Source organism: Dipodomys merriami, unplaced genomic scaffold (assembly GCF_024711535.1).
Source record: "Dipodomys merriami isolate MVZ:Mamm:240054 unplaced genomic scaffold, mDipMer1.0.p SCAF_49, whole genome shotgun sequence".
NCBI lineage: Eukaryota > Metazoa > Chordata > Mammalia > Rodentia > Heteromyidae > Dipodomys > Dipodomys merriami.
Genome location: NW_027206057.1, coordinates 2,241,206 through 2,262,678, shown reverse-complemented (window position 1 = coordinate 2,262,678; position 21,473 = coordinate 2,241,206). Strand labels below are relative to the sequence as shown.

Below are 21,473 nucleotides of genomic sequence, written 5' to 3'. Positions count from 1 at the left end.
CAATGAACTCATTACCTTATGCATGTAACTGTAACCCCGTAACTATAGCCCCTTTGTACGGTATCTTTACAATAACATATAAATGAAAAAAAAATTTTAAATAGCACTATGTCTCATCTCTTAGATTTAATTTTCCAATCAGCTTAGTTCAATCAGCTGTCCATTATCAAGTCCTGCTGGGTTACAGGCACTATGTGCTAAAGGCACAGTGAACAATGATAGTCTCTCCCTTCCTCCCCTCCTCTCCCCGCCCTCCTCCCACCATCTGCTAGGAGCTCAGGCCATCAGGAGAGTCCAGCAAACAGCCCACTCCTGAAATGTCAAATGACCTTTCATGACTAAAAGCAGTATGTGTTCACTCTAGGAGGAAAAAAAAAACTTTAGAAAATGTAATGTAGATGAGTAAAATCCAACCAAATCCAATAACCCCATGTATGGAACTAAATCTTTTTGAATTAATTAGAATTCTCTTAATTTCTGACTTTAAAACCAACCAATAAATAGGCTTTATTTCTCGTTTTATAAGTGTTAATCTGTCATCTGAAGGTAGGAATGTGAAATAAATAGGTAGGAGCAGTAAATCTGTAGAGCTACACAATAATGTCCCCACCACTTTTAATTCCAGCCCCAAAGAGAGCCATCTGTCCCCTTTGTACCTTCTTCCTTTCCAAAATTACCAACTCATTTTATCACCATTCTGCCTATCAATTAGATATCTCTATTACTTATCTCACATCAAAAACCTCTACTATCTCACCCAAAAATACAAAAGAAAAAGAAAAAAATGTATTTCCCCCTAAAATTCTAGTCACAATTGCACACTCTCATCCTTGGCTGCTAATGCCTCCCTTCTAATCAACTCGTCTCCCTGATTATCTCTCTGTAGTCACTCATGTCCATCCCTTCCCCCAGCAGCCTGCTCAAGTGGTCTGGTGTTGCCGCCTCAGTCCCTGCCAGCCCTTTCCTTCCCAGCTCCAGGCCATGGGATTTAAGTCACCTTTTAAAATCACAGTCTGATCAGGTACACCCACTTCAACTCCCACAAGAAGTCTCTAGTGCCTGGAAGCCAAGATTCCAATTCCTTATCAGATCTTTTAAAAAGAAAAAAATCAGAGTCACCATATAACCCAGCAATTCTACTTCTGAGTATATTACCAAAAGTGAAAGCAGAGACTTTCCATGTTGCTAACAAAATTATTCACAATAGCCAAAAGGTGCAAGGAATCTAAGTGTCTATTGACAGCTGAATAAACTAAATGTGACTGATACACACACACACACACACACACACACACACACACACACACACACACACACACACACACACACACACACACACACACACACACACACACACACACACACACACACACACACACACACACACACACACACACTAGAGCAGAGAAGAACTCAGCCTTAAAAAGGAAAAAGAAAAGCCGAGCTCCGGTGGGTCACACCTGTAATCCTAGCTACTCAGGAGGCTGAGATCTGAGGATCATGGTTCAAAGCCAGCCCGGGCAGAAAGTTCATGAGACTCTTATCTCCAATAAACCGCTAGAAAACCAGAAGTGGTGCTGTGGCTCAAGCGGTGGAGCGCTTGCTTTGAGCTGAAGAGCACAAGGACAGCACCCAAGCCCAGAGTTCAAGCCCCACAGCCGACAAAAACAAAAAGGAAAAAGAAATCTGATTCATGCTACATCATAGATGAATCTTGAAGACATTACACAAAATGAAGAAAGTCAGTCATAAAAGGGAAGTTATTGTGTGGCTCCACTTGCCTGAAATTCTCAGTACGGTCAAATTCCTGAAAACAAAGTAAAATGGTAGTTACCAGAGGCTGGGAAGGAGAATAAGGAGTGGTGCTTAGTGGCCACAGAATTTTAGTCTGAGATCGATGATGGTGATGGCACAGTAATACAAAATTACTTAATGAAGTGGACTCTTCAAAAGGTTAAAACGATACATTGTATTTATATACATCTTAACCACAATTAAAAGAAAAAATTCCTTAGCATAGAACCCAGGACCCCACCTGACTCCCATCTCTTCCTCAGTCTCCCGGTTGAGGTTCCCTCCCCCTAAGGCAAACACACAAACATGCCAACAACGCCTCCATGAGCACCTTCAACCAGGTGATAGTGAACTGAGTTAATAATACTGGTTTCCAGGACCTGACATCAGGACACAGAGACTGCAGTCAGGGGGACTTGTGACCATACTTCAGGTATCACGCGAAGGAACCTTGCCAAGGCTCCTGCACAGAAAGCCTATGAAGAATGATGCACAATGACAGAGTATATCAGGCAAACAAAAAGGCTGCTTCAAATGCTACAGTGGTATATAGGCCCTCAAGAGGTTGAACTGGGCATCTTCTCTTAAATAAATCCTCCTTAATAGAAACCAGTATGAGATGCTGTTGCTATAAGCAAGCCAACTGCTGTGGAACTGAATGCTTGTGTCCCCCTAATTATGTTGAAGTTCTATCACCCAATTTTGTGGCATTTGGAGATCAGGCTGAAGGACAAGTAAGTTCAGAAAATGTCATGAGAAGGGGCATTATGGGATTAATATTCTTATCGGAAAATGAAACACTAGAAGAGCTCTCTTGCTTGCTCCCTCTCACCCTGTGAGGATACATTAAGAAGGCAGGTATCTACAAGTCAGAAAGAAGACCCTCACCAGGAACCAAGTCTTCCAGCTCCCTGACCTTGACCTTCACAGCCTCAGAATTGTGAGAAACTAAGACCTGTTGTTTAAGTACATGGCACACTCCCTCACCACCGTCAGTGTGCTTCACTGGAGAATACAGGCTCAAGTTTGCAATGGGTGAAGGCCCTTCGGCATGGCCAATTGTCTGCCACCCAAGTTTTGGTGTGCAGAGCACAGCCTATTCATCTGACCCACATCATTTCCATCCTTTCTACTTTCCTCACCTACATCACAATCAGCACATGGTATAACAAGAGAGCTTCATGGAGGACTCAAGTTAGAACCAAAAGGTAAGACATGTGTGCTCACTATTTCCTAACTGGAAACTGGGGCAACTGGACTGGGAAGTAGATTTTTCAATTTAGGCAAGCAGCATGTTCTCAAAGGAGACTGCATGACAGGGCTGGTGAGCACGCAAGATGGTACAGGTGCTTTGCAATCACTCAGAGCAAGTGAAAAAGAGGACTGATATGCATGTGTGAAAAGGCTAAGGTGCTGTTGGCCTTTATTTCTGCCAACACTCAGATACATTTATATAAGGTAGATTTATCCAGAGCATTTACCTCACAAATTATAGTTATCTTATTGTCCAATCCTTTAGTCCATTGTTAAAGCCACTACCTGTGGAGAGCTTCCCCACCTCCATCCTTTCTCTAAAGCTTTCTGCTAAGAATAGTTAATGGGCTGCTGTTAGGGGGGCTTTTGTTAGACTTCTGGATTAGAAAAGGAACAGGAACAGTCAAAAATATCCACAGAATATGTTGTTGCCTTGTATTCAAACTCTGGCTAAGATAAAGGACATTAAATTATCAGCAGTGAAAATCAAATAAATTTAAACAGGGAGTAAAAATAAATAGAAAAATGCAATGGACACCCATATGCTATTAAAAAAAGAGGGGAGGGGGGCTGGGAAGGTGGCTCAGTGGTAGAGTGCTTGCCTTGCATGCATGAAGCCCTGGGTTCAATTCCTTAGCACCACATAAGCAGAAAAAGCTGGAAGTAGTGCTGTGGCTCAAGTGGTAGAGTGCTCACCTTGAGCTGAAGAGCTAAGGGACAGTGCCCAGGTCCAGAGTTCAGGCCCCATGGACCCGGGGGGGGGGGGGAGGGGGGAGGGGGAGAGGAACCTGTATCAAGTCTGGAGAAGCCCTATGACTGACAGGAGTAATTACTTTGACATTAAGGTTGTATAAGGGTTAATACTCTAGAAGATGTCCTTGCATAACCAGAGATGGGCCAGGAACAAGATCAAGGTCAAAGTTTCTATCTGCCAAGGCAAGGAAAGACTGACTTCGTCAAGAAAAGGCACAAATCAGCCACTGGTATACCTCAATTCTCAGCATAGGTCAGTTATAAAGGAGGAAAACAGTATCTAAGACATTACCATTTACAAAGTGAGAGGAGGACAGACTTTTTTCCAATAAATAAAACAGTGGCTTCTATAACAACATTGAAGGTTTTGGAAAACCTAGTACTAACTATATCTTCTAAAATATGAGCAAATTATCTAAATAATTCTTGTTTGTAATTAAAAGACAAGGAGCTGGACCTTGGGATACTAGGAATCTTGTAACAGAGAAAACATTAGTGATACATATCTGGTTTCTGGGAGAGCCAGGGCAAAGATGAAGCCCTACAAACAGGTTTGAGAATGGTCTTTCACTCATTATATTAGTCATATACCTTTCAGTCTAACTCCTTAAATTCTCAAGCTATTCACAATACTGCAGAATGCCTTAACAGTAAGTTTTACATCTACGTTACAGAAGTCTTGAAGCCATAGTTTACCATAAAGGATTCTTTTGATTCACAATATGTTACAACACAGGCCTTACGATCACAGCCCAGGTTCCCATGCAAGGGAATTGGTGTCTGGAATTCATATTTTTGATCCACAATCTCAGTTGCTAACACAATCTCAGTTAAGAGAAGACAAACTTATTAGACACTAATTTCTTCCTCCTTCCCAATTCCCAGTTCTTCCTTTGACTCTGAAGGGATCATCTACTCTTGTGGCCTATCTTTTATCTTCTTACCAGCATGTCCACGTAACTAACCTAGAGAGCTGAGTCTGACACCCTGAAGGTGGAATGCAGCCACCAGCATCATTGTCCCTTCAGTCATTTCCCAGAGGCAGTTCTGCAGAAACAAGGCAGGAATGGCTGCCAAAGAGCAAGCTAGCTTCAGAGAGGAGCATTTCACAGCTCAATCAGAAATCCATGTCAGGCTCTGTCTTCTCCAACTCCCTCACTTATTATAACCTCCCCAAATCCAGAAGGCACAGAAAGCAGCCCTAGCTAAAGGGGGAACCTGTAATCACGTTACACAACCCATACTCAACGTTGTAAGAATCAATGAGCTAATGTCTGAAGGACTACGTGTCCCTGTGGGACAAGGTAGCCAAAAACTATAAACCACTGTTCTATCCAGAAACACAAACTCAGCTGTACAGGGAATGTGCTAATTATAACCCATAGACTTTTCAATTCATTCCCTCAAGACAGATTTTTTAAAAAATTCCAAGAAGTGGATGGTGTTTAGATTGGCAAACTCGAAGCCCTGAAGACCATGGGTAAATGTAAAACTACTCAACTATAACTGGCACACCCCACAGATCTGATTGGTCCTGGTGGGGGTACAGATGCCAGGAATATGAAGTGGCTATTAGATTGAATACAGCCACCAAGGCAAACCAACTTCCCTTCTAAATGAATCAACATTAATCAGAGGGTCCTAATCCCATTTTGTTCCACATGCTCCTATCTTCACCCCACAGTCTCCTGACCCCTTGCCTCTACCATTTGTAGCTGTGCACCCAGGGTCTTGGGCATGCCAGGCAGGAGCTCTACCATTAAGCTGTATTCCCATCCCTCTGTTCTCTTGATACTTGATCAGATCAGAAAGATATGTTCCCATTATAATCAATTGTACAATTATACACTCATGGCAAGTACTCATAATGAGATTCCTGTTCCAGTCTGGTTGGGTTTTGTTTTTTGTTTTTTGTTTTTTTGTTGTTGCTGTTGTTTTTTGGAGGTGAGGGGGACCCCAAATCAGATCTTGAACACTGTCGGCTGAACGAAGAAACAGCCCAGAATGTTCCAGGGCATAAGTAGTGCTTTGAAAAACAGGTCTTTCCCAGGATCAGGCTCTCTGTAGTGACTAGGGAGAGCCAGGTAGTGAGTTCTGTCTGTCTGGGTAAGCAGGAAGTTGTACCTCAGGGAAACAGAGCTTTGCATTCTGCAATGGCACAGAGATCAGTGATTATGGTGGCTCAGAGAAAATGCACATTGAGACCTTGGGCAATTTGCCATCTCCAAGCCTCAGTTTCCCCACAAGAATGTATAATCCATTATCTCCTAAGATTCTATTCCAGTTTCCATCACTGTTGACTCAACAAAAAAGGCTAACTCTGGAAAGATTGAGTTCTCCATTTTTTGAATCTAAAGAATGTGGAACAAAAAAAAAAAAAAAAAGCTCTAGCAAATGCCAGTCCACAAAAATCTTTCTCAATGACATTTTCTCAGAGGCAAAGGAAAGCATCTGTTTATACAGACAGAAAGACAGAAGGAAAGACAGAAAGGAAGGAAGGAAGGAAGGAAAGAAGGAAGGAAGGAAAGAAGGAAGGAAGGAAGGAAGGAAGGAAGGAAGGAAGGAAGGAAGGAAGGAAGGAAGAAGGGAGAGAGGGAGGGAGGGGGGAAGGGAGGGAGGGAGGGAAGGAAGGAAGAAGGGAGGGAAGGAGGGAGGAAGAAAGGGAGAGGGAGAAAGGGAGGGAAGGAGAGAGGGAGAGCACCCTGTATTAAAGAAACAGACTAGAAAGACACACAGTCAATAGGCTTACAGTAAGTAAAACTCTTGAGTTGCAATGAATATGTTCTGTGTGTTTACAACAATGTACAGAGCTGCAAAATGCACTGGCTATTTTGTTCATCTAGTTATGAAAGCAAAAGTTTACAACTCAAGAATTTTACTTACATGAAGGAAACAAATATGCATTACTTAACAGTACAGTTTCGGCAACATCTCTGTAGACATAGCTAAGCAAGTTTTCTAGGATAATAAAAATTCAGAAGCTCCCTCAAGCAGTTATCTACTAAAATAAAGTCTAATGAACTATGTAAACAAAGGGAGACATATTTATACATTTACATTAGGATTTCATGAATGTTTATTAGTTGAGAAGTGATCAAACAAAACTAGCCAAGATGTTCCCCCAAATGACCCTGATAATGTAAATTCAGAAGGCAGCTGGGGACATGGTTCAGTGGTAAGATAGCAAGCTAAAAAGGGAGAGCCCCCAAGTTCAAACCCCAATACCGCAAAGAAAAAGACAAAACTATTTTGTAATTTGAAAAGAATTTTAAAAGAAAATAGCTAAACTGCTACAGTGAGCTAACTGGCCTAAGTTAATTTGAATCAACAATTACCCTGGGATGTAGAAACATTTTCTGCATCAATTTCCAGTTCCATTTTTTCATTACTGGAAGAATTAGTTTAAAATTAAAGTAATCATAATGCTTACATATCTCTAAATGCATTCTATGTTAGAGTTAACTTATAAAGCACATCTAATCATTTTAGGTCCTATATAACATGCTTACTAAAATTTATATTTGTATAATCTACATTTATAAATGTTAACTAATTGTGAATAATAGTTTTACTAATTTATAGATATGCCACAGGTGATAGAAGTTATCTTATTTACATAAGCATACATAAATACAAGTACTCACACACGAACCTTTTTCCTAAAAAGCAGCATACACATAATGTTAAAATCCATTTTAAATTGATCAGCTTGATCACATAAAGATCCATAAAACAAATTTTCCCAAAGAAAGTTTTGTTAAGAAACGAACTATTCAATAACAAAGCATACTGTCATATCCGATTAAGAAAATTTTACTTACTTCTACAAGTAGTGCATGTAAAAAAAGGTTTTTGAAATACATCATTAGACTGTAAATCATCCAATTAAGAGGCACTAAAAACTTAAAAATGTACAGTTCTACCCTTAAGCATATTCCCCAATAGGTATAAAACTAGAGTTCTTTTTCAGTGACATAAGCATAAGATCCTCCTAGCTCAGAAATTAAAACTGCTTACCAACTTTCCCTCTCCATTGTGTTTCCCGCTGAGTGAACCAGCCCTTCAGCACTCAGTTCATATGAAAGGAATAGACAAACATTCGTTGTGACAGGGAGAACACACTAAGTACAACAAATATTTTGCACACAGATAAGAAGGGGAAAGTAGGTCAATACCCTGTGGCTAGGCAGAAGTGGCCGGAGCTTCTACCCAGGGAGGACTATCTGATTAAGCACACTGGACTCTACTATCCATAACCCACAGTGCACCTGGGATGCACACAGCCTGGAAAGAGTGACAGGTGCATCTTCCACTTCCTAGGCATCTGCACTCGAGCTGAGAAAAGAAAATACTTCAGAACAGTATAATCAATAAGCAGGTGGTCCCATAAGACAGCTGGTTCACCTGAAAATGAGGAGTAGAAAGACTAACACTGATGTAGAGATGGTGGGATGATTACCACAGCACAAAAAGGATCCAAGAAGTGAGATGAAACTTGGCCTCCATGTTGAATAATGAGGCTGTGATCAAGTAGAAAGAGCCTTTAAAGCGTAACTACAAAACATATCTATTCAAGAAACAGTGACTAGGGACCAGGGCAGCGGAGGACAGTAGTAAAGAGCTTGTGGACCATGAAGCTTGGAGGAAAGGCAATCTGAGGCTAGACAGGGAGTCAGACCTGAAGAACTCAGAGCTTTTAGGGGGAGGCGAGGGGAGGAAGCATCACAGTGCCTTACCTACCACATCTATGCAGGACTCATGACTGGCAGCAGTACATTCCCAAGAGGAAAACACGTGAAATGGCAGTCACTGGTCATGAAAAACAAAACTGAGAGAGCTGTATATACAGATGATGCGGTGAGGGGGAGAGCACAAATTTAAAATAATATAGGGCTGGGAATGTGGCTTAGTGGTAGAGTGCTTGCCTAGTATGTATGAAGCCCTGGGTTCAATTCCTCAGTACAACATAAACAGGAAAAAGCCGGAAGTGGTACTGTGGTTCAAATGGTAAAGTGCCTTGAGCAAAAGAAGCTCAGGCATAGTGTCCCAGCCCTGAATTCAAGCCCCAGGACTGGCAATAATAATAATAATAATAAACAACCTTATATGGTGGCTCAACCTGTTATCCTAAGTACTCAGGAGATAGCAATTAGGAGAACTGAAGCCCTAGGCAAGCCCAGGCATAAAAGTGTGACCCCTAGGTTAAAAAAAAAAAATCACTAAAACAAAAATAGCTCAAGGGGGCACCTGCCTAACTAGTATGAAGCCCTGAATTCAAAGTACTACCCCACCAAAAAAAAAAAAAAAAGCACTAAATTTGAGTTTCCTCCTTTAAAATTTAATAGCTTACAAAGAGGTCACTGGACTTAAGACTCTATTGCTTGTGGCCTGAAGTGTAACCTTCCAAAGTTCACACATGGAAGCCCTAATTCGTAATGTCTCAAAATGTGACTGTTTTGGAGACAGGAAATTTAAAGCTTAACTCAACATCAACATTAAAAAAAGTAGACCCAGAGATAAGGGCACAGATACCAGAGACCAAGGGACTGATCTCATGAGCACATAGCAAGAAGACATTCATCTGTAATACAAAGAGGACTCCGAAAAAGTCAAGCCTATAGACACGTTCACCGTAGACTTCCAGCCTCCATCCAACTGGGAGAACACAAATTTCTGATACTTAAATCACTCAACCAGGGAACTGACATGTCGTCTGGCAAAGCCACTTCTAGAAACTGCTGATCTGTTTTCGTCATAGTTACCTCAGACAGTCACCACCTTTCTGAGGTTCCCTTCTTAAGCCCTCCTTCATTGACACATGCCAATGAAACCATCTCAAAAAAAACTTCATGACCTATAACTGCCCATTGCACCTGCTGCTTGAAGCTGCTTGAAACTTCGCCACTCAGCTCTATATGCTCATTTCTGTCTGTTATCACTTCCTACCCCTCCTTTCTTACTCCTTATTTGACCTTTGTGACTTCTCCTTCTCTACTCACAAAATACTGTTTTCCAGAGTTCTATCATCCTCCTTCTCTTGTCATTCCACCCTCTAACCACACCCACAGTTTCAACTACATGTAGATACCCACTTTATCCGGACTTCAGGCCCTGGCTTCTCCCTGAGCTCCAGGTCTTGCAATCCAGTGATGTGCTGAAACTTCCTCAACCACCTCCCAACATGAAGCATGCCCCACTTCCCATCATCCCTCACCTGCAGTCCAGTCTGTGCCAGACACCACAGTTATCAAACAGAAAACCTGGGCATTATCCTTTGCTCTGTACTCTCTGCCCCTCCAATCTACTCACACCACCCACCCCATGGTTAGAAAGGTAATTAAGTCCTCGCAATGATCTTTGACTCAATCATCTCATTCTCAGTATGTACTGACAAAAAAATCATCCAAAAATATGGGAAAAGTTCTATGTACCAAAAGGGTTATCAACAGTTATCATTTATAACAGCAAAATAGCAAAAGGAAACCAGTGCCCAATTAAATATAAGGATGTTTCAGAAAATCATGGTACCCAGTGGAATAACATACAGCTATAAAATGTATTTCAACAACTGTGAGGCTCTTTCAACACAAAGGTAATGAATCTGATCATTTTATACACTGTATACAAATATTATGCATATGGAAGTATCACACTGTATCTTACAAGTATGTACAATTTCATCAATTAATAATGTAAGACATGTTTTAAAAAGCCAAGCAGAAATACAGAAAGTGTCTTCTCTCATTACAGTCATGTTTTAAAACACGCACAAAAGCTTAGAATTATTCAGACATGCCTACAGTAGTTATTTTAAGGTAGTAGGCTCATGAGTATCTTTCATAATTCTCTTTTCCAATTTCCTGTAATGTGCTCAAAATGATCCAAGAGAGTTCCCATAATCTTGTACTGTATGAACAGCCTGTTCCTCTGACACATGGGACAATTATTTAGATGTCCCTGGCCCCTTCCGCTGCCATTCACCCTCCCCGCTGTTATCTGCTGCAACCCCAATACAAATTCCCATAAAATAAAAGGTCCCCTAAATCCTACTATACTTTAGGCTTCTTTGTGAGATTCTCACAACTGATTATTTCAAGGAGTCCAAATGGAAATCTAAACAGCTGCATGAACTAACTGCTCTCTAGGATACGGTGAGCATAAAAGCACATTGCTGCTAGCAGGCAAGCCAGAGCTATCTCACCAAGGTGATGAAGCTCACTGTGCTATACACTATACACACTTCAAATGTCTCCTAGGCCACTGACAGATGGTGAAGACAGGGTCTTTTCTCCCTGGAGCAGTAGAGAATAGCCAGGTCAGGGGCTGGTAAGGTGGCTCAGTGGTAGAGTGCTTGCCTTGCATGCCTGAGACCCTGGGTTCAATTCCTCAACACCACATAAGCAGAAAAAACTGGAAGTGGTGCTGTGGCTCAAGTGGTAGAGCACTACCCTTGAGCTGAGGAGCTGAGGGACAGCGTCCAAGCCCAGAGTTCAGGCCCCATGACCAGCAAAAAAAAAAAAAAGAATAGCCAGGTCACTACAGCTGGGTGGCTACTGGCTTTTGGCTTTGTAATCCTAGCTATCAGGAGCCTGAGATCTGAGGATTGTGGTTCAATGCCAGCCCAGGAGAAACATCAATGACTCTTATCTCCAATTAATGACCAAAGCAGAGCTGTGGCTCAAATGGTACCACTAGCCTTGAACAAAAAACGCCCTGGGACCACACTCAAGGTTCCAGGCCCCAGGTTCAAGCCCCAAGAAACAGGTCACCTCTAAGGAAATAAAATAGCACAAGTTTCCTTTAATACTCTACCTACACCTCTGTGTTTGTTTTATAAACTGGCAACCAATGCCAAGTGTTAAGGTTAAGCTGACTGCTTTCTATTATTTCCTCAAAGCTCATATTCTACATCATTGGCATGCTTAAGTTAACCTTAACCCAGACAACTGAACCTCCCTCCATGGTATCAGCTATGAAACATATCTTCAAATCATGCCAACTCCTCATGCTGAGACCCTCAACACCTGGTACCCTACTCAAAAAAGTAATATTGTTTTTAATGGAAAGAGTTCCTATGATAAGTTCTTTTGAAAAATAGTTATGCCTATTCTAGAAATCCAAATCGTATTACAATTGTATTAGACATCCTTCAGGCAGAAAGATCTATAATAAATATGTATAATATAATCAAACTTGTCATTTGTAGAGATGAAAATCATTGTCAATTATGGAATACAGTATCGAAAGGCATCATTACCCTTATTTAAATACACCCTTAACTATGCCACCTCACTGAAGTCAGCAGTATTTTTCATATAAACAGCTCTTCTGTTCATGTAGACAATATTTCCACAACTCATACATTCTTTGAAATCTGTATCAGGATTATTCTGAGATTCTTATAGAACTCCACTGATAAAAAATAAATTCCTGCAAACAAACAAACAAACTTGGCAGAACTTATTTTGCCATCTCATAAATGAAAGGTGGCATAATAGGCAGGCACCAGTGATTCAGCCCTGTAATCCTAGCTACTCAGGAGGCAGAGACCTGGAAATTTGTAGTCCAAGGTCATCCTATGCAGAAAAAGAATACTAGATACTATCTTTAAAATAAACAGCAAAAAGCTGGACTAGTGGCATAGCTGAACTGACAGAGTAAGAATAAGAGCCAAGCTGGTGAGTTCAAGCCACTGAATCCGTACAAAAGGAGGGGGGTAGGGCATAAAAAGGAAGCTGGAAAGGACAGTGACATATTTATAAAGTACTAAAAATCAATGGCATTTTGTGGAAATCTGTCATATTTGACCATTTCTGTGTAAAAATATGTTTGAGTAATTTTCCATAATTCTTTTTTTCCAGTTCGGAAAAATTTTTTAAATCTGACACATACCATAATGGTGGCAACAAGAAAAACCTTACTGAGCAAAATAGGCAGAAACAAAATATTTAGCATTCCCTCCACCTTCTCTCCCTCCCCGAATCCCATCTCCCAAGGTTGTAGGTGCTTTTTAAGACATGCACTCTAATTCGTTTCTGTGAACAAATTAATTAATTCTAGGTGTGAGTAAACAAACGGCAATGTAGTTTAGATTTCTGAGGGTGAAAATTAGGTACCTATTTTTACCTTTAAGAGTAAGAAATCAGGGTTTAGTTTGATATGTACATCATTTCTTCATGACAGCAAGTATAGGATATTAAGTGGAGCCATTTTCAATGGGGAGGTGGAGGCAGAGGAGTCAAAAAAAAAAAAAGGAGTAGCAGATAGGGGCTCACTAAGGGAGAAAGAAACAAAAAGGGAAAATAAAACTGCAAAAGAAATACTCAAAGAAAGATAGGTTTCTCAAGGCACCATATCTCCATCTACTAACTTTTGGGGCCTTTCTGCTAAGGAATGTTTGACAACTTTGCGTGTGTGTGTGTGTGTGTGTGTGTGTGTGTGTGTGTGTGTGTGTGTGTGTGTGTGTGTGTGTGTGTGTGTGTGTGTGTGTGTGTGTGTGTGTGTGTGTTGGGGCCTTTGACAACTTTGCGTGTGTGTGTGTGTGTGTGTTGGGGGGCTGAACTCTGGGCCTGGGTGCTGTGTGTGTGTGTGTGTGTGTGTGTGTGTGTGTGTGTGTGTGTGTGTGTGTGTGTGTGTGTGTGTGTGTGTGTGTGTGTGTGTGTGTGTGTGTGTGTGTGTGTGTGTGTGTGTGTGTGTGTGTGTGTGTGTGTGTGTGTGTGTGTGTTGGGGGGCCTGAACTCTGGGCCTGGGTGCTGTCCCTCAGTTCTTCAGCTCAAGGCTAGCACTCCACCACTTGAGCCAAAATGCCACTTCTGGCTTTTTCTGCTTATATGGTACTGAGAACCCAGGGCCTCGTGCATTCGAGGCAAGCACTCTACCACTGAGCCACCTTCCCAGCCCTGTTTGTACTTCTGTACTTCTGTAACTATACACACAAAGGAGAAAGCATCCTTACCTGTGGAGGCTCAGAGCCAGGACTAGGTATGCTTCCCATCACACGCTTCTACCGTCCTTTAGCACTGCCCAGCTGGTAAATAGCCAGCCTGGTCTTTTCATACAGCTTTATCATGTTATAAATAATACAGATGTCATGTACACACCATGAATGATTTAAAAACTAAAAGAGAAAATGGCAAAAGTCCCTCAATCCCCTTCTCTAACACAATCACTGTTTCCACTTTTGATTTTGTTCTCTGCCGAAGGAGCAGCTGAAAGCCCCATCCATTATAAGTGTTATGTACTGCTTGGATTCAAACATACGAGTATCTGCTTAGGAAAGAATAAGCAGTAGTAACATCTATACTGGGGGCCTGTAATGCTGAAAATGCATGTGTAAGCCCATGTAATCCTTAGTACACCACCCCAGAGAAGGGGGCTGCATTATTACCCAGGTTGTGCAGATGAGGAAATAAAGGCAGACACAGATGAAGATACAAAACTCACATACTAACAATCGTAAGTACGAAAGTCAAACTTCAGAAGCAACACTCTCTCCAGAGCCCAGAACCAGTATAACACATTACTTCTCACTAAAGTGATCTCATCTGAATGTAAGGCTCAGATGCACATGCCTAAGTGCAAAGGTCTTGGTCACCAAAAAGAACAGAGATGCCAGGTGGAACAAGGTGTGTTTAATTGAGCAGGACCCCAGCATATCCTGCCTCCTTAATGCCTGCCCATAGCCAAGCCCAAGCTCCTACTGTATGTTTGAGAGGGTGGTGATGGAGCAAAAGGGGAGAGAGCTGAGACTCTGTTAGAATCCCTGGTAGGCCTACTCTAACTTCTAAGTAAAGACCCCATCGCTGAGCAGCACACTCATGTCCACCAGATGTCAATGCTCAGCGTAAATGGCAGTGCAGTTGAGAACACTCCTCCACTTACAATGGAATTAGGTCCACTGTAAGTTAGGTCATGATAAGCCTGACATAGATTAAAGCTACAGTGACTCTGGAAGTGCACTGATCAGGCCTAGCTTACAGAACCTCAGAAACAGCAACACGGTGTGCTGCAGGGTTTCCGTTGGTGATGGAGGAGACACTGCCTAGAAGCTGCAGCTCATGCCAGCATCCCCCATCCAGATTGTTTGCCTGGGAAAATTCAAAGTACTGAATGCCTATCACTAATACTATCATAAAGTCAACCCATCCATAAGACAAACCATCAACCATGTCTTACTCATAAGATGTAGCGATAGACAATCCATTCAAGCCACATCATGGAGGCAGTTCTCTGTTGACCTAAACAATTCCATTTGGGGACAGAGGACATACTGACCAAGAAACATCTCCACATTCTCGTGACTTAAGCACTACTCAATACAGCAGTATGATGATTTACTAAGAAGCCACAACTTTAGGAAAGCCAGCAATCACCAAGTTCCCATCAATCTATCAGTCTATTACAGAGTGCCAACCTCAGTGCTGTGAGCCTCATGTTCACTATCTGGAAGGTTCTACCACCAGCTTACTCTTCCCAGAACATAAACTTATCCACAGGCCACTGTGTGAATATCTATTTTCACAATCAAAATCTCCTCTCCTCAACTTTCTTTTCCTCTATCGCCCTCCACTCTTTCCCTTCGTGGCATCTGTCCCAATTCAAAAATAAACTGATCAGCTTTCATCTCCACAATATCTCTCTTACACCTCATAAGAGCAAAACCCACAGTGTCTCTCCACTCCAGTAAGACAGCACCTAGTTCAGTGCCCAGGTCATAACTGACACCCAAATGATGGAATCAATAAATGCACTTAAGTAAGTAAAATTTGCCCTGCCTTACTTCTAAAAGTATAGGTATAATTTTTAAAGTGATTTGTGAAATTTCCAACATAGGCTTAAGTTACGTTCACTAAAAAGTCATTTGACTTCAGAAACCAATAACAAATACAGGTTTAGATGTAAACTCAAACATATAGCTGAGTGCTGGTACCTCAATCTGCGATCCCAACTATGTCAGTGACTGACCTTAGGAGGGTCACAGTTCAGGAGATCCCTTCTCAAGGTAGATGTCAACACAGAGATGAGACAGTGTTATACTAACCACTCTGGAAGCCCAACATAGGTGAATCACACAATTTTGAGCCTAGGCAGAAAGCAAGATCCCATTTCAAAAATAACCAGCAGAGGCTGGGAATATGGCTTAGTGGTTGAGTGCTTGTCTAGCATGCATGAAGCCCTGGGCTTGATACCTTCAGTACCACACAAACAGAAAAAAGCCAGAAGTGGTACTGTGGCTCAAATGGTAGAACACTAGCTTTGAGCAAAAAGAGCTCAGGGACAGTGCCCAGGCCCTGAGTTCAAGCCCCAGGACTGGCAAAAATAAATAAGTCAATAACCAGCAGAAAACAGGCTTAAAGGCAGGACTTATAGGTAAGAGCACCTGACTAGCAAGAGAATGGTGCACAGTTCAAATCCAGTATCTAAAAAAAGAAACAAACAAACTCAACTATTTATTCCTGGGTATGATGAAGCAAGACCTATATAATCCCAGCTACTTGGGAGGCAGACATTGGAAGATACTACTGGAGGCCAGACTTAACAAGGTTAACGTAAGTTTCTATCTTAAAAAGCAAATTGGCAGAGTGACTCTAGTAGCAGTGGATGAGCAAGGAGTTCAACTCTCAGTACTGCAAAAAGAATTCTTTATGAACAAATAAGAAATCAGTCCCTTTCAATTCCAGAAACACCAATCAAAAGCGTACAATTCATTCACAATATACTTTATCTCCTTCTTGGAAATTCACAGCACACAGCTACAAATAAAAACTGTCATCTGGCAAGGAACTTTAATATGTACTTGGCCAGGAACCCTTTTTTACATAACTTTATAGGTTTTAGCTTAGTTCTAACTTTTCATGGAATAACCCACTTTGGCTAAACATTCATTCTAGTCACCCAGCCCTTTAATGGTCTGGATCAGAGTAGCAATCAAGGATTTCAATGGAAAAGAGAACAAAACCAAACACAAGTGAGTAGGATAGATGTAAGGGTTACAAAAATACAGAAGGCTCCTGTAATCCAAATTATGATAGAGATGCTATTAGCAAAAAAAAAAACAGTGACATCAACAGGGAAACAATTGCTAGGTAATAGGTACTTGCGTTTATACAGATCTGGGAATCAGTGAGGTGTTTCCCTAGAAAGAAGTTAAAAGACATAGGGTCAAGTTCCTGGATCTGATAATAACTATGAGCCTGGGCATGTGGCAAAGACAACCAAGGAGTTACAGGAAGGCCTCATTCAACAGTAACATTCCAGCCTTCAAAAATGTGGAGCCCTGAAACCAAAATACTAACCTAATCAAGTTCTATCTTTAAAGAAGTGTAAAATACACAGATTATAGGACAAAAATAAATAATTCAAGATGAATTTACTCATATGCATGAAAGGTTTTGCAAGGGATTATGCAATGATGAATTATCTCTTTATGGAACTAAGGCCATTCAAGAGACATCCCTGAACCCTTATAAAGCTGGCATCGAAGAGCTCATTCCACTTTCCTCCCTTAATGCCACCAAAAATGCCACCAAATACCAAATCAAATAAGCCCTGAGTCTGACTCAGTAAGGCAGGTCACATACTTTTATGAATATCAACTCTGTAAGATTTCAAGCAAGTGAGGACTTTTCCAATAGGGCCCATCAGATCAAGATTAAGTAAAAAAATGCAGTCAGCCCATTACAACTAGAAGTAGCTTGAATGAAGAATGCAAAACTCACTAGCCATGCAAGTTAGTCCAATGTTTATGGCAATGGTGCTAATCCCAAAGACCAAATAACAAACAGGGGCAATCCTTTTGAGTTACTTGCAAGGGAAAAGCTGATCAGATAGGAACCAAGTGTGTGTGTGCAATGGAACATTGTAAACAGCACTGCAGGGTCTAATAACATAGACTATGAAAGCAAGCAGCATGGAGGGAGGGCAAAGAAGCTGTACACTGAAACCTAGAGGGCCAGTGGGAATCTTGCAATCAAGATTCTTTGGGAACATGAGATGGGAGTGGATTTTTATTATTTTTGGTTGCAGTGTTAGAAAATGCTTTCATGAACCCAGTGATCTGGCGACGGGTACTGATGATACACACCTGTCATCCTATATACTCAGGAGGCTAATATCAGAGGATCACATTCAAAGCAAGCCTGGGCAGGAGAGTCCTTGAGCCTCTTATCCCCAATTAGCCACCAAAAGCCTGCAAGAGGACCTGTGACTCAAGTGGCAATGTGAAAATTAAATCACTAAAACATCATACTGGGCATGGTGGCCCAGGTCTGAAATTCTAGCAGTCAGGAGGCTGAGGTAAAAAGAACAAAAGCTCAAGGCCAGCCAGGGCTACCTACCAGAGCCTGGGTCGATTGCCCTAGTGTTAAGAATCAAACCCAGGGTCACAGTCACACCAGCTTCATATGAGTAACCCCATGTATTAACATGTATTAATTATACAGGTCAATGGAGATGTATGTATTTGTAATCATGTGTACAACATACACACTTCAAAGTCAACCACCCCCAAAAAATTCTTTTTTTAAACAAGTTTAAAAACTTTTTTTTATTAAATCACATTTTCAGAGAAACAGCAAAATGAAGCCATCTGTACATCTTAGAGCATGCTGAGTTCACATTCATTGGACTAGAAGTCCCTAGAAAGCAGAGACTTGATTTCTTCTTATGTTTTTCTGGGCTATCACAAAAGGACATACCCACTCAGTTTTTGTTTGGTAAGTTAGTTAGGTGGGATTTTGTTTGTTTGTTTGTTTTGTTCGTGGGGCCTGGGTGCTATCCCTCAGCTCTTCACCTCAAAGCTAGTGCTCTACCACTTGAGCCACAAGGCCACTTCTGAGTTTTCTGAGTGGTTTATTGGAGATAAGAGTCTCACAGACTTTCGTGCCCAAGCTAGCTTTGAACTGCAATCCTCAGATCTCAGCCTCCTCCTGAGTAACTAGGATTACAGGCGTGAGCTACAGGTAGGATTTTTTTTTTTTTTTAAAGACGCTTGGTGCTGTAGTTTATCTGATAAGAAAAAAAAAAATGTCAACTTTCTCTCTTCTGTAGATTTCAACTTTGAACACTGCCTACATGGAAGATTGTAAATTTCCAACTAGCTCTCGTCCTTGTACTAGTTTCCTTTAACCTCAGCTCTGCAATGGGGCAGCAAACTGCTTTTATCACACAGTAGCCTAGAAGCTGCCATTAATAATGGTGCCCAAGGCAACTGCTGACAAGGAACAATTCCCAGTGATACAAAAAGTCAAGGAAGAGGGCAGGGTTATAAGGATCACAGGACAGGGTCCTGTTCTTCATTTCTGGCCTACAGGGTAACTGAATCCTGTTTCCACAAGTGTTCTGAGGAGAAGGACAAGACTAGAGAATCAAGCACAAGATCTAGAAGAGGAGAAAATGAGAAGCATTCAACCCATTCCCAAACTAAAGACAAACAAGGGAAACAAGCCAGGTGGGTGCTCCCTCAAACTCCTAAAACCTAACTTAGTGATAAGGAAAGTGTTCACACCCATAAGCCAGAAAGAGAGAGAGAGAGAGAGAGAGAGAGAGAGAGAGAGATAGTAGAATCATGATTCAAGAATATCACAACAAAAAGTTAGCAAGACCCAATCTCAACAAACAAGCTGGGTGTGGCAATGAATGTTTATAATCCAGCAATGCTAGGAGGCAGAGATAGGAGGACTCAGTCTCGAAAACACAAGAGACCTTATCTGAAAAACACTGCAAAAAAGATTGAGGGATGTGGCTCTAGTGGTGGAATGTTCTCACAGCTGGCTGGCTACAGCTTTCGAAAGACGCCTCATGCACAATAAACATGAACACATGAAGAACTAAAGTTCCCAACGCCAGGCTGAAAGGAGACACTAGCTATTCAATGCCTTTTTCTTCCCTCTTGTTGCTTCTCATCTGGAGCTGGAAGGTGATCTTCTGTGAAAATCCAGCAGACTGCAGCACATCTGCCTACACTCCAGAACTGAACCCCAAATACCATAGTAGAGGACCACAGTCCCCGCTACCTGTGCATCAACCTCTAGGACCCCAAACTGTGTCCTAACTTAATTAAACAGGCAAAGGGAAAACGCCAAGAAATAAGAAAGAAAGGCACCTATATTGACTTATCCACTCACCCACTGAACACTGGGAAAAATTCATAAACAATTCACAACACCAATTGTAAGCTGACAATGGGAAATTCCATTCTGCCCCACACTTGGGATCAAGCTCACGCCTGTAATCCAGCTGTTCAGGAGGCTGACACTGAGAATCTCAGTTCAAAGCCTGCTTCGGCAAGAAAGTTCATAAGCCTTTGATCTTCAATTAACCACCAGAAAACTGGAAGTAGAGATATGGCTCAAAGTAGTGGAGTGCTACCCTTGAATAAAAAAGCTCTGGAAAAGTACTCAGGTCTTGAGTTCAAGTTCCATGACCAAAAAAAGAAAAGGAAAGATGTAGGTCTCCTCTATTCCCTTTTACTTATGTGGCCTAAACTAGTTCATCTCCCTATAGGGAAGGGCTATGCACAGAGTACGTTCCCACAGAACTGAGAAATGCAACGATCTGAAAGGACACTGCAAGAAAGAAAGAAAAAAAAAAAAAAAGGCCTGACACTTCCCTGTGGAAGAGCATCTTCTACCAGGACAAAAAGCAAGTGTGTGCTGGGAAAGGACTCAGCCTGCCCCAGTCCTGCAGCTGCAGTTTCCCATTCTGATGCCCCACATCCTTCTTAGATCACACCCTCCCTCCTTCGTTCTCTTCTTCAGACACACTTAGCACTGGATTGGGGCTGAGAAGCAAGGTGCAGTGCTCTGTTACAGGCTTCAGATAAACTGGGTGAAGGTAAGTTTCAGGAAATACAAAATGCCTGAGTACAATATATAAGGTGAACTTCCATTCTCCCATGTTTACATGTTTGGGGGGGGGGGGGGTAAAGAATTTATTTTTTAAAGTTGGCACGCTACCATTTTAATAATGAAGTTTCATTCACTTTCAAATTTACTCAGGCTGAGTATGGCGGCACATGTTTGTAATCCCAGAACTCAGAAGAAAAAAAGCAAAGAAGATGGCAAGTTGGAGCTCAACCTAAGCTTTATAATGAGAACTTGTCTCAAAAACAAACTGAAAAAGGTTATTCATACAAACTGTAACCTATAGCTTTGGCACAACACAGTCTTTAAGAGAGAGTGATGATGTCACTAATATAGTCTTCCAAACCTCTTGCACAGTGCATTTTGGAAGGATCAATTACAATACATATAAAAGCGATGTAATCTTCCAAGAGCCAACTAGATAACCAAATTATTGTTCTAGTGTTAGAAGATATAAACAGGCTAAGTGTAGTGGTTCAAACTTGTAATCACAGTTACCTATAAGGCAGAAGACTGGGAGGAAGATAGTTTGAGCCATCTTTGGGCAAAAACTTTTCAGGAACTCATCTCAACAAAAAAGCTAAGTAGGTGGCAAGAGCCTGTTATTCTAACTACATGAAAAACTTGGGTGGGTCAGGCTTGGGTAGAAACCCAAGATTTTATTCAAAATATCCAGCAAAAAGGATTAGGGGCATGGCTCAAGTGGTAGAAGACCTACCTACCTATCAAAACAGAAAGTCACAGCAAAAACAAACAACAAAGATTTACAATTTACATTGTGTATACCTAAAGAGAAACAGTATGGGCTTT

General features: G+C 41.4%; 1 protein-coding gene across 5 annotated transcripts in view; it reads right to left on the bottom strand.

Annotated features, from left to right (window-relative positions):
• Positions 1 to 21,473, bottom strand: part of Myo1b (myosin IB) — a 187,147-nt gene that overhangs the window by 148,655 nt on the left and 17,019 nt on the right. The window contains exon 1 of one of the 5 annotated variants that reach the window (XM_069995683.1): positions 7,819 to 7,903. The exons of the other annotated variants lie outside the window; for them this stretch is intronic. The gene's annotated coding sequence lies outside the window, so the exon portion shown is untranslated. Of the gene's footprint in view, positions 1 to 7,818; positions 7,904 to 21,473 lie in introns of those variants that run through there. 5 annotated transcript variants of the gene reach the window in all.